The following is a 9,924-nucleotide window of genomic DNA, read 5'->3' as shown; positions in this document are numbered from 1 at the left end:
CTACACTCAATATGCCAGCAAATTTGGAAAACTCTGCAGTGGCCACAGGACTGGAAAAGGTCAGTCTTCATTCCAATCCCAAAGAAAGGCAATGCCAAAGAATGCTCAGACTACTGCACAATTGCACTCATCTCACATGCTAGTAAAGTCATGCTCAAAATTCTCCAAGCCAGGCTTCAGCAATATGTGAACCGTGAACTCCCAGATGTTCAAGCAGGTTTTAGAAAAGGCAGAGGCACCAGAGATCAAATTTCCAACATCCGCTGGATCATGGAGATAGCAAGAGAGTTCCAGAAAAACATCTATTTCTGCTTCATTGACTATGCCATTCATTGACTATGTATTTGACTGTGTGGATTACAACAAACTGTGGAAAATTCTGAAAGAGATGGGAATACCAGACCACCTGACCTGCCTCTTGAGAAACCTGTATGCAGGTCAGGAAGCAACAGTTAGCACTGGACATGGATCAACAGACTGGTTCCAAATAGGAAAAGGAGTATGTCAAGGCTGTATATTGTCACCTTGCTTATTTAACTTATATACTGAGTACATCATGAGGAACGCTGGGCTGGAAGTAGCACAAGCTGGAATCAAGATTGCTGGGAGAAATATCAATAACCTCAGATATGCAGATGATACCACCCTTATGGCAGAAAGTGAAGAGGATCTAAAAAGCCTCTTGATGAAAGTGAAAGAGGAGAGTGAAAAAGTTGGCTTGAAGCTCAACATTCAGAAAACTAAGATCGTGGCATCTGTTCCCATCACTTCATGGGAAATAGATGGGGAAACAGTGGAAACAGTGTCAGACCTTATTTTTTTGGGCTCCAAAATCACTGTGGATGCTGATTGAAGCCATAAAATTAAAAGACGCTTACTCCTTGGAAGGAAAGTTATGACCAACCTAGATAGCATATTAAAAAGCAAAGACATTACTTTGCCAACCAAGGTCTGTCTAGTCAAGGCTATGGTTTTTCCAGTGGTCATGTATGGATGTGAGAGAAAGCTGATCGCCGAAGAATGGATGCTTTTGAACTGTGGTGCTGGAGAAGACTCTTGAGAGTCCCTTGGACTGCAAGGAGATCCAACCAGTCCATTCTAAAGGAGATCAATCCTGGGTGTTCATTGGAAGGACTGATGCTAAAGCTGAAACTCCAATACTTTGGCTACCTCATGTGAAGAGTTGACTCACTGGAAAAGACTCTGATGTTGGGAGGGATTGGGGGCAGGAGGAGAAGGGGACGACAGAGGATGAGATGGTTGGATGCCATCACCGACTCAATGGACATGGGTTTGGGTGGACTCCGGGAGTTGGTGTTAGACAGGGAGACCTGGTGTGCTGCGATTCATGGGGTCGCAAAGAGTCAGACACGACTGAGTGACTGAACTGAACTGAACTGAAAGCAGACAAGAAGAAAAGTTCTACTTGAAAGACAAAAACTCTATGTGACACAAAGTATTAAAAGAACTACCTCCATATTTTTCCCATTATGTATTTAGATTTTCCCCTTGACATATTTCACTCACCACAGAAATAAACTGATTTTCATCGAATTGCCAAGTGCTACTGGACTGGGTTGTAAAAATGGCCTAAATTGGCCTCAGATGTATGCACATACCTACTGATGAATGTATGTATTCAGCCTTGCTCCATGTAATAAAATGGCAACATATTGATAACCTAAAGTAAGCAAGCAAAGGAGTTTTGGGGTCACCATAAAATGTGCAACAAAGTTGAGTGGTACTTTCTAGTCCAACAGATCCACTCTTTGGAAAGGCCCAGCTTTCTTTGCCAACTCCAGCTTCATTCATATGTTAGAGTTGGGAATTACCTTTAAAAAAAATTATTTCATTATTTCTGTTTTATTTGTAGCTGCACTGTTTCTTCATTGCATCTCACAGGCTTCTCTTCTAGCTGTGGTATACAGGCTTAGTTGCCCCATGGTACGTGGGATCATAGTTCCCCAACCAGGAACTGAACCCAGGTCTCCTGCATTGAAGCCATATTCTTTTACCATCTGAGCCACCAGGGAAGCCCTAACAGCATTCTTAATGGCTTTCAAATCCTGTTACCTCAGATTACACAGGATTTTTCTATTAGAATTACTTGAAAGAAAAATAGAAACTGAGATTGTTCATATACATTTCCAACAGGATAAGGGACCTCTGAAATAAGACAAATTAGCACACATATCCGGACCAGGTGTTGTTAACTAATGACTCCATGATGGAAGGAGGTAGGTAAAAAAGCTGAAGTCAGACAATTGATACAAAAAAAGATTAGAGGCTCACAGTTACATATAATTTGACAGAGAGATCAAGCTTAAATAGTTACTGGCCCTTTTGCCCTCAAGTTGCATATTATTATTTAGTGGGCTACATTTAGTGATATTGTGGGTAAGAGGATGAGGAGTGATTTTTCCACAGCTCTATACCCTCAACAGAGAGAATCCTGAGAACTGCTTCTGAGAACTGGTTGAATATCATGTGAGCACTTGAGGCATAAACTAAAGGGTCTACTTCAATAACTCAGACACCAACAAAGAAAGCTGCTCTTGTTTAAGTGAAAATTCAAGATCACTAGCATGGTCTGTTTCGGGGCACATATGAACTACACAAGCCTCATGCTTCTGACCCTTGTCTTCAAGTTCCTAAACTGGAATAAAACCAATAAATGCCTGAGGAACCACTTCACACCCCAAACACGTGCAAACTTTGTTCCACACAACACTTTACTGCCAAAATGGAGTTGGCAGAAGTTTGGAGCAAAGGCCCCCAGGCTGCATGATTTGCTGGCGCAAAAGAGCTTAAAAATCTTAACATAATACTGCTGAGTTTGAGTTCTACCAATTTGCTTGAGACTCCTTCTTCAAGTATGATTTGAGAAAAACAGAAGCTGCCATCAGGAAAGACTTTATTAACACTTCATCACCTACTCAGAAATGATTTGATTTCCCACTCCTGATGGTCATACCTCTATATTTTTTGGTGGTTGTATTTATAATTGTAAATCTAATGCAGTCTATTTTGAAATGCATGTAAAGTCAATTTGTTGCTTGGATATAGGGGTACAGGAAGAACTACTGTAAATATACAAGATTAATTACAACAAAGTTCTACTTAGAAAACACTTGATCCAAATAGCCCCCATAAAGCCCAATTCATTACCCTCAAAAAAATATGGGAGAAATTAAGATACAGAATATCTGTAAATTGCTATCATTTTACACTTGTTTTAGTTTGTCTTTTCACTTCTTTGAGTTGGAGCAATGGTTTTTTTTTTTTTAACATGAAAAATATAGGAAGCAAGAAAAGGGGCCAACATGAGTTATTCTCTTCCATAAGGGTCAACAACAAGGTCCCATTCAGGATGTTCGTTAAGTTTGATGCAATGCAATTAGTGAGGAAAATTGCAACTGAATTTAAAAATTATAGTGAATACTGGCAACTATACCACTCACAACTCTAAACTTCTAAATACTTGAAAAATATGTAGTATTAAGAAACTATGGTTTGCTTTGGAAGGTTATCTTGTGCTGTTTCAATATGAGATCTTTAAAGATGCTACTTTCTCCTCATATAGCTAAAAAAATAAAAATAAATGTAAGTTTAAAAAAAACCACACACCTTTATAATCTTTTCTCTTGGTAACTCCATGTATTTTATTCATTTCTCTGAAAACCTGTTTTTCCTCCTCTGGAGCCTCCTAAGTATTCTCTTAGCTATGATTTCATATTTTCACCAGTTTCTAATCTTCACAATATAGTTGGAAGCACTTAGGACAAAACACTAGGATATCAAGCTGCAGAAGACTGTAGTTTTGAACATATTTATATAGTAGTGCTGCCACCTAAAGATGAGGTGAATAAAGAAGCAATTCAAAGGAAATGACCCACCATTCTGAAGCCTGTCACAGAAACTTTCTCATTTCTAACTAGGGATTAATAAACATTTGCTATTTTGTTAATATGGAATTTTTTTCCACAATAAATTATTGCTGAGTTGTAATTTTCTATGGCAGAAATTTTCAAATTCAAACTTTTTAGTGATATGTGATTTGGGGTCTCCAGGAATATATCTCTAAACTTGTTTCTGTTTCTCTTAGACATGAAGTACTGCCTACAATACCTAAGTGTGTGCGTGTGTGTGTGGGGGGGGATCAAAAGATACCCAAGAAATCTCTGATTTAGTGGATAAAGCAGGTATTAACAGGCCTGTGGTGCTTCCCTTCATCAGTGACAGAGTGCTTGCAACTCTCAACAACTGACATATTTCTGCAGCTCCATTTTCTCATCAATAAAAGGGGGTTAATTTCACCTTTCTCCTACTTGACTCTAAGGCTGAGCTAGATAAGTTTCTTGGAAAAGTCCTGAGTTTAGAAGCCTGCTCTTAAAAAGAAAACATAAAAAATCTATTGCCTAATAAAAAGTATCTCAGTGTATTGCAAAGTTACCTCAAAATAAAATATACTCAAATAAGCTAAAACATTGACGAAGTTTTCTTAAATCACAGATTTTTTCACAGAGCTATTTAAATAATAAAGATCTAAGTAAGGCTGTTTTCTGCTTCTTTTGCAGCCAATCATTTTCAATTGATCCGTCTTCTACGTACGCAGTGTTGCAAGAATGAGATGTAACAGCATACAAAGTGAAGGAAAAAAGTTAACTTGTACCAAAAATTCAAGAAAACTTTTAGAAGGACATTTTGTAGTTTTGCATTTAGCCCTAGCACAGCAATTTATGAAAATTAACTCATCCGTTTTACTCTCTCCCACTCAGCCCAAGGACGCATAAATATTATTTATCAGGGTTTTGTCCTTAGTCAGTCCCTCAAAGGGGCCCAGTTTCACCTACACTGCGTGGGAGGCTGGGCAGCAACCCCACGCTTCCTGTCAAGGATTCTTGGGGCTAGATTCTGAACCTGGTCTAGCCCCTTTCTTCTTTATGCTAATCCTGCCCTTCCAGCCCCTCTCGGCTGGCGTCTGAAGGCCAAGGTGAGACCCACCCGGGAGATGAAAGGCCTGTCGCCTCCTGAGAGATGCAAAGCGGAACGGTGGAGAGTTGAGGCGGGGGGTGGGGGGAGGCGGGTGACAGGCTGGTAACGACACTGACTACGACGCTGAGGGCCCCAAGTTGGAGCTGACGCAGGCCCTACAGGGTTCCGTCCCCGCCTGAGCCTGGCTTCCGCCCTCAGAGCCCAACAACCGAGAAGTCCTCCGGGGGGCGCTACAGGCGGTGGTTAGAGGAACGGCGGCCAAAAAGGCCTCTGGGAGCCCCCTCCTCAGACGCGCCTTAAGGCCTGGGCCGTGGGCTGTTGACGCGCCAACGGCTGGGAGGGCGCGCGCACGCGCGAGATGGAGGGCGGAGAGAACGCGCTCGGCGGCCGCCGCCGCGGCAACTGAAACGGAGGGACGCCAGGGCGGAGGGCGCGAGCCACGGGAGGAGGGTGGGGGGGGAGATGGTGGGTAGCGGGGAGCGCGCGCTGACGTCGCCCGGAGTCACGCACAGAGCGCCGGGTTACGCGCCGACGTCTGGCTGCCACGACTTGCCGTCTGCGGCGGCGGCGGCGGCGGCAGCGAGCGGATCCCGCAGGGGAAGGAGGAGGAGGAGGGAGAGTCAAGGGGGCTGTGAGTGAGCGGTAGAGGCAGGGTGTGAGCCGGACTTGCCAGCGGGAGGGAGAACGAGCGAGAGCCGAGCCAGCCATCCGAGCCGCCTCCTCCTCCTCCCCTCGGCGTCCCGCCCCCGCCTGCCAGCCCGCCCTTCTCCCTCCTCAGCCGGCAGAGCCCGAGTGAGGCGCAGCTCGGCTCGCGCCGCTGTCCAGGACAGGTGTGCGCGCGCGCGCCCTCCTCCCCTCCCCCTTTCCTCGCGCCTGCCTAGCGCCTGCCTCGCGCGCGCCCTCCCTCCCTCCAGCCCGCGCCCTCCCTCACCTGCGGCAGGACAGCGCCCGCCCGCCCGGGTAAGCCCCTCGCGACCTTCTCTGCTGCCACTGCCAGAGTTTGAGGTGCCGCCCACCTTGTTCCCTCTGATTGCCCTCTTATACCCCAGGAATAATTACTGTACCGTTGTAGACATCCCCTCACCCTCCCTCCGGGGACCCTGGCAGTGCAGCAAAGCGCCCCCCCCTCCCTCCGGAGCGCACGAACGAACGAACTCCCTCCCACCTCCAAAAAAAGAAAATCACACGCCCCTTTAAAAAAAAGAAAAGAAAACAATCCTACCTCCGCAGGCGCTGGAGACCACCAGTGGTGCCGTTTGCTTAGAAATCCCTAAGCCTCATTTCCCTTGGCCACCTTAGCCTGGGGCCTGGGACAGTGCGCCAGACCTGGCCGACACTCCCTGCACAGCACCCCTGGATGGAGGGGAGAGGAAGGAGGGTTCTAGGCTCCACTACCAACCCCTCCTTTCTCTGTTCAATCCCCACCCCACCCCCGCAATGCATACACCCGCCCAGTATGCGTTGCAAAAATAAAGAAGAATACATTGGTGCTGACAGCGCAGATGAAGCCAGGCCCAGGGATGGGTGGCCCGGACGAGGCATTTTTGTTACCCCACAGAGCTAGGTCAGCTCCATAGTCTCCTCTGCCTTTGTCCGAGGGCAAAAGGGACGGATGTGAAGTTGGAGGGTCTTTCCTTTGAGCGACAGTAGGCCCCGGCAGCGGCTGAGATGTCAATGGGGAAGGGACCCCCACAAATATATCTGCTTTGAGCCTGAATTCGGATAGAGAAAGGCCAAAGAGTCCGGCTGGGAGAACGTTGGTTCGTTGCTGTCTACCCCTGAATAAATGCTACTTTAATTTCCGTTGTCTCTGCGGGACCCTCTTGAGGCTTCTAATTTCGTTCTTGTCTGGGCCCCTTACGTTTCGTTCGGACCAGGCGTTTGGGGACAGCTTTTTGCAGCGGTGTCTGTGCTTGAGTCCCGTGTCCTTGGAAGGGAAGCCCCAGTGCTTTATAATAGGCTGAATTTGGTTTGACATCTTTTGGTAGACTGTCAGAGGAGGAAAAGGAATTTTTTTATTACTTCAAGACCCTCACTGCTCCCCGCCCAAACTGACGTTTTCGAATTGCGGCTTTGAAAATTGGAGTGTTGACTAGAGTGTGGAAAGAGTTGCTGATTTCATTCCTTTGGGTACTAGTAAAATCATTTAAGAATCAGACGAAAGAAGAGTTATTGACATTTGCATCGGTTCTGTTTGGATCTTTTGGGTATATAAAATGTCGGGTTCTCTGAATCTTTTATCGAATTTAGAGTGTGTGCTACATTTGTTTAATTCTTCTGCAAATGCTTAAAATAACATTTTGTGAAACGTGAGGATTCTATCACATGGATTGTTATCTTCATATTTTAAATGTTTAGTTCATATATTTAACCCTAAACATTTAAATAGCATTGGAGAGGCATAGTTTTAAAGATTAAGTAAGCTGTAGAAAGGTGATAGACTTTTAAAAAATGATCGTTGAAATACTATTAGTCGTTGTTGTTAAAATGTTAAGATTTACTTGAGAGTTTCCCTTAATTTTCCCGATAGCTAGCCATGAGAAGAAATGGGTAATTCCTCCACTTTGAACAGTTGCAGTACAACATTTCAGTTAGTTTTAATGATTTGGGTATTGAAGATAATTGTTGTCTGGTTTAAGACAGGCATTTAACCTAAGTAGCACTTGAAAACATAAGTATTAATGGTTTTGCTTTTCTTTTATTTGGGAAATCTGTGATTCTGTGAAATATTAATGAGCGTATTATTTCTTTTGGAAACTCCAAAATCAAAAGTTTATTACCCAGAGGTAGATTCCCTCTCTCCAAGTTTATTTTATAAATGTGTGTTAACTTTTAGAATTAGATTATTTCAGACTCATACGTAGTTCAGGCTGAGGAAGATGAGGGGGTTTTTTTCCTTCTTGTTCAGCCTAGTATCTATTTCTCTAGCAAACAATTTTTTGTTGTTAAGAGTTTGTTAAAGATGTAGAAATAGAGGGATTAAAAATAAAGCAGTCTCAATTCTCTTCAAAATGTGTGTGTATTGTTAATAAGAGCACACTAAATCTAGAGATGTTTATCAGGTTTTAAAAATGTAAGCAAACTTTGAGGAGAAAGGGAATTTTTTTATGGTTTTTTCATTAACACAGATATTTTGTGCATATTAATGTATTTCGTTTTCCCTGTGTCTTTCCTACATTGTATTGAAACTATAATTTTAATTCTGCAACTATTTGTTTTAAAATAACAATGCAAACATCTAGACACTAGAATTGGCTTTTCACTTACCAAGTTAGCATATTGTCTTGGTAATTAACAAATGGCTAGATGTGTTTTTAAATCCACAAGTTTGCTCATGGATTTTCTGTGTTTAGTATGCAAATCTAACTTTGAAATTCTATTTAAGGTTCTAACCTTTGTTTTAAGACTTTTCTCTCAGACAGCCTTTTAAGGGTACTGTATTCTATAGCCTAAGGAAAGCCGCCTTTCACCACCTTTTCCATTCTGACCAAAAGTCCACACTCACAGGCTTATCCTGAAATAAACTCTCTTGTTTAAGTAGTGAAAATGTGTTAAATATCCTATGTATCATTGTATTATTTTGGGAAAGGCATTATTAACCTTGGTTGCTTTTAGATACATTTATAAACTAGGCAAGAAGTAATATAGAATGGCAAAATTTTATCCATATATAATAAAAAGCATGAAATACATACATATTTATGTGGAGAGTTCCAGGTCTCAGTTGTTAGCTGATTTGGGCTTAAAATTACAGTTTATGTGTGCAAATGATATTTAACTTGTGTTTTGTCTAAAAAATTTATCAGTTGCCTCTGTGCTAGGAAACTAAGACATCAGTTCCTGGTGACCATCATTTTTTCAGAAAATAAGGGCATTCCCAAACTCAAACCACTTCAGAACCCTGGACATAAAATAAACATTTGGGACAGGGAAAGAAATTTAGAATCCAGAATTGGTTCAAGAAGGCGGGCAGTTTCAAGCTCTACTTTTTGGTTCTGGGGGAAGCAATTTTTTAGTATGGAAGAGTGACAGGGACTGGCAGCCGCGTGCTTTCTCCTCGCAGCCCCACTGGCCTTTGCTGCTTTGAGCTCTCCAGAGGGGACAAGCGCTCGGTTCAGTGCGAGGTAAAATCACGAGAAAGAATAGCGGCTTTTCTAGATCGGTCTTAACCAGGTCGTAGTAGTCTCAACTTACAGGTGGGAGCATAATGCCCCGCCCAGCTCTGTGCGGAGACCTGCCTTTGCGATCCTGTTTGGGACGGGGTCTATCCAGGGTCCTGATCGCTACCATGCAAACCTAGAGGAGCCGCCGCTTCTTCACACATGTATTTTTGTGTGGTGGGCAGTGCACCAATTGTTCCTATATCTCCTCCCGACAGACTTGGTGACAGGGGCGGGAGCGCAGAAAAATCAGCAATGAAAGGGGACTACTCAGTGCTACAGGATGCCCCTAAACTAGGGGGAAGTTCTTTATGGGGCCCAAAACCTGTGATTTCTGTCTCTCACAGTGGGCCTCCTATTCAGAGAGCCATTTCAGGGACAACTGGACAGGTGGGTAGTTCTGAGACTGGTTCACAGGACTATCCCAGTTTTCTTTTCGGAAGTCAGGGTGCTCTGCCCTATTTCTTCCTCTTTAGCGGGAAGTAGTGAACGTCAGCCCAGAGCTGAAGTAGCTACTGCTGGGTTGAATGGGGCCCTTGGAAGAGAAAAAGGAAGCTGTGAATACTTAGCAGGCAGGTTTGCCCAGGAGATGAAGGGATGTATCAGAGAACTTTAGAGTCTCAGGCGTTGACAAGACATACCCTGGGCTGGTCTGGGTTTCTTTATCATTAGTCCCCTCTTTACCCATCTCGTTTCCAGGAAGCTTGGGCAGCCAGGTACTCAGATGTCTTGGGGGTTAAGAGTGAGGGAGGCAAGTCTCCTTACTTTT

General features: G+C 43.8%; 1 protein-coding gene across 3 annotated transcripts in view; it reads left to right on the top strand.

Annotated features, from left to right (window-relative positions):
- Nucleotides 1–5,499: 5,499 nt before the first annotated feature.
- PURA (purine rich element binding protein A) overlaps nucleotides 5,500–9,924 on the top strand; it is a 16,293-nt gene continuing 11,868 nt past the window's right edge. Inside the window, exon 1 of one of the 3 annotated variants that reach the window (XM_055429443.2) lies at nucleotides 5,500–5,825. The gene's annotated coding sequence lies outside the window, so the exon portion shown is untranslated. Of the gene's footprint in view, nucleotides 5,956–5,986 lie in introns of those variants that run through there. The other 2 variants (XM_055429441.2, XM_055429442.2) reach the window with 2 other exon arrangements.

This window comes from Moschus berezovskii, chromosome 8 (genome assembly GCF_049115385.1).
Source record: "Moschus berezovskii isolate FMDL1 chromosome 8, NW_MosBer_1.0, whole genome shotgun sequence".
NCBI classification, from domain to species: Eukaryota; Metazoa; Chordata; class Mammalia; order Artiodactyla; family Moschidae; genus Moschus; species Moschus berezovskii.
Note: the sequence above shows the minus strand (reverse complement) of the source record. Positions and strands in the feature narration are given on the sequence as shown.